At 41.3% G+C, this 3,925-nt stretch overlaps 1 pseudogene; it reads right to left on the bottom strand.

Annotated features, from left to right (window-relative positions):
* Positions 1 to 617: 617 nt before the first annotated feature.
* LOC119473633 lies at positions 618 to 1,040 on the bottom strand (annotated as a pseudogene).
* Between the last annotated feature and the right edge of the window lie 2,885 nt (positions 1,041 to 3,925).

Raw genomic sequence — 3,925 nt, 5'->3', positions numbered from 1 at the left:
AAAAAAAAAAAAAAAAAAAAGTCAGTTGATAGCCAAAGAGGCTTCTGAGAACCCGGATTTATTTGGAAAGTGGGCTACCTGCTGCAGAACAGTGAGCATACGCCTGTACTAGCCAGTGATAACTCCTCCATGCTTTAGTTTCAGTTTATTTAAAGTCTATTGTCACTTTATTAACTGTCTAGTGATATAATTTTTTTGTGGTCTTTGAAGGCTAAAAAAGGGTTTACAATCCATGAAGTTTTTATACTTTCTTGAAAAATGTGGCAAAACATTTAGAAAACTATGCTTAATATAAACTAATAGTAACAATAAGAAGAATGATATTAATGATAATACAGCACACCTACTATGTAAACAGTACCATGTTAAGTATCTCTCCTGTGTATGTAGTATGTGTGAATCTCAGTTCAGCTGGGCCACATATATTGCATTTTTTTCCCTAAAATTATTTTTATAGTTTTATATTCATTTGTTTTTAGTTTTTTTCACATTTTAAAAAATTTTTTGATCCTTCAAAACTTCAGTTTTAAAATTAATATTTAAACGGATTACACATCTTCTATAATTAAAATATGGAAATGTACATGAACAGAATATACACATTTTTTGGTGAATGCCTAGGGAAGAATAGTGTCAATCAAATTCATCCAAGGTTTTAAGCAGCAGCATCCATGCAGCCAGGGCATGGTCAGCGTTTGAGGACAGAAGTAAATATGTGCAATTCATGCATCCCTTTGAATTATTTTTTTAGTGACTGATTAGCCATGTGCTACAGCTGGACAGTATTCTTCTGCTTAAATTCTTCTGATTCAATTTTAATTTCATTTTAAATTCAATTTAAATTAATCAATTAAATTACATTTCTATTTAATTTCAACCTCCTGAAATGTCAGTGACTTTGATCACTGTAGCTCAAGAAAGCTTTTCTTTGAGAATCTGGGTCACTTTGAGCTCCCATTCAGTCTGGGAGGCAAACATCCGATAGATGTACTGGATCTTGCGGAGCAGAGGTGTTGCCATGCCGGGCTCCATGCTGCCATGTCTGGCTGATGCCTATATTTTTAAATAGAGACAAGGTCTCATTATGTTGCTCAGGCTGGTGTCAACTCCTGGGCTCAAGCAATCTCCCTCCTAGGCCTCCCAAAGTGCTGGGATTATAGGCATGAGCTACCTACCGCACCTGGCCAAATTTTATTTTCATGTTTTTAAATAAAGATAGTGTCTCACTTTGTTGCCCAGGCTGGTCTTGAACTTCTGGCCTCAAGCGATCCTCCCATCTCTGCCTCCCAAAGTGCTGGGATTACAAGAGTTAGCCACCATTCCCAGCCACTTCCCTAAAATTTAACTTATGTTCTGAGCCTCCATCCCTTTGGGCCGGAAGGAAATTCAGCCTTAATCATGTGGAGTTCCATCTCCTCCCTATTGGTCCACCTAGCCCACATATCTTCTCAGTTCTGCTCACTGCTGCCTTTGTGGCATGCTTGCCTCAGGGAAGTTAGAGGCAGCAGGCCCTGCATCTCACTTCCCTGCTGCATCCTGTGATGATTCCTCTGTGGTCCCACCACAACCTTGCAGTGCTGCCATGGAGTGGGGCTCAGTTCTTCCTGACACCCAGAATCCATGGACTCTCCCACCACTCTCAATATTAACTCACTTCAGGAGAAGCTATTCTCTTCCTAAACTGTATTCACTTTAGTCTATTTAGGCTCTTGGAAAGAAGTAAGAATGTGAATAATGTGCTCTGGGTCACAAATGCTCAGATAAGAAATGTGGCTTCTCTCCAGCATTTCTCTGAAGCTGGGACTCCAGGAGAATGATTCACTTCCCAAGTAGAAGAAAAAGAGGCCCACTGCATCATCCCTGGCATCCACCTGCACACCCTACCTTTTGTAAGTTCTGTGATCTGACCTCTAGGACCCCCTGGTGTTTCCTTCAAAAATGAGAATAATGGCTGGGTGTAGTGGCTCACGTCTGTGATCCCAGCATTGGGAGGACAATGCAGGTAGACAACCTGAGCTCAGGAGTTTGAGACTAGCCTGGTCAAGATGGTGAAACCCCATCTCTACTGAAAACACAAAAATTAGCTGGGTGTGGTGGCATGTACCAGTAGTCCCAGCTACTCAGGAGGCTGAGGCAGGAGATCGCTTGAACGTGGGAGGCGGAGCTTGCAGTGAGCCAAGATCGCACCACTGCACTCCAGCCTGGGCCACAGAGGGAAACTCCATCTTAAAAAAAAAATGGGGATAAAAACCTTTGCCTGTGGTGGTGCAGGCCTTAGTTCCAGCTATTTAGGAGGCTAAGTTGGGAGGTTCACTTGAGCCTAGGAGTATTAGTGAGCTATGATTGTGCCACTGTACTCCAGCCTTGGCAATAAAATGAAACCTTATCTCTAAAAAAGTAAATAAGTAACCTTTGCATCTTTATGCTTTTGTGATGATTAAATGCGACAATGTATTATAAATTCTAGGACATACTATCGCTGTTCACTAATATTTATCTTCTCCCCTTGGCCTGAGAGGAAAAAATCATGCATCTAAGTCTGTAGCCGGATGAGGCTCTGGTTCTCCACCACTGTATTCCTGGTGTGGTGCCTAGAACTACCTTGAAGTTACTAGGTGCTCGGTAAACATTCATGAATGAATCTAGCAGGACGATAGGGTCCAAAGGACATCAGGAGGGAACTTCCATTGTGGAACAGTCATTACAGGGAGGATGTGTTCCTAAGACTCATTGAAAGCAAAAACTGGTCTTAACCACAGCAGGAAGGAATCTGTTCTTGGAAGATTGGCAGGAAATCTCTTGAGAGTGTAGGGTGTAAGATACAGGAAAAAGAAAGCTGCTAAAGATACAAAGAAGTGAAAGAATGTCTTCATTGGAAATAAAAATAGGATACTACACCCACATTTTGATTCTCTCTAGGTCTTGTCTCACCAAGTGTCCCAGATAGGTCAAGTGTGAGGAGATCAAGACCACTTGGGCAGTCATGGAACACTGAGGTGATTACTAACTGAGGTCTTGGAGTCAAGATGACTTGCCTTGGAATCTTAGCTCTGACATTGTATGACCTTGGGAAATCACTTCAATCTCTTTAACACTTAATTTCTTGTTTGTAAAATTGGAATAATAATGGTAGCTACTGGAAAAGAGTTGTTACAATGATTCCATTAAATAATAGGGAAAAGTTTTTAGTCTACGGCCTGACACTTAAGGGGTCAATGATTGCTATCTTTCTTTACTGCACTCTTAGGCAAGCCTCAAAGAGGTTGGTAAAGGGGATGAGAAGGAAGATCAACTATCTGCCCAGATCTCTCTCCTGTGGTAGAAACGAGTGTAAAATGATTCTGACATAGGACCAGATTGGAAGCTAAGGGTCCTAGCAGAGACATGGCTTCCAGGGGTCACACTGAGGAAATCAAGAATCAAGAGGTCACTGGCCATGCTCTGTGTGAAGAAGAAAGTAGTGCAGAAAGTAGCTGACTTTAGAGTTCCTCATGAGAAGTTGCTGAGAGGAGTTTCCTTATCATAAGGCAGATTTTGTACCACCAAGCTTCTAAAAGTATCTGAGGATCTATTATATTTTTTCCTTCTTTGGCCAGACACTATCCTGATACATTCCAGGGTATCTCCCTGATACAATCACCTGCTGTCATCTGTGCAAATCTAAGTATGTCATCAGCAAGAACCAGAGGGAAAGATTCTTCCAAAAGACACAAAGAAATCCCTTTCACACACCAAGAATCTGTCCATGGAGGAAGAAAACTTCCGCTAGTTCACCTTTTCCTTTCATGGATGAAGAAATGGAAATTCAGAAAAGGTAAGTGAATTGCCTGAGGAGACATCCGGGAGGTCTCCTGATCCTCTCCTGACTTATTGCTAAAACATATTTCATTTTGATCTTTCTTCAAATTTGGGTCATATGAATATC

This window comes from Cebus imitator, unplaced genomic scaffold, assembly GCF_001604975.1.
Source record: "Cebus imitator isolate Cc_AM_T3 unplaced genomic scaffold, Cebus_imitator-1.0 Scaffold171, whole genome shotgun sequence".
NCBI classification, from domain to species: Eukaryota; Metazoa; Chordata; class Mammalia; order Primates; family Cebidae; genus Cebus; species Cebus imitator.
Note: the sequence above shows the minus strand (reverse complement) of the source record. Positions and strands in the feature narration are given on the sequence as shown.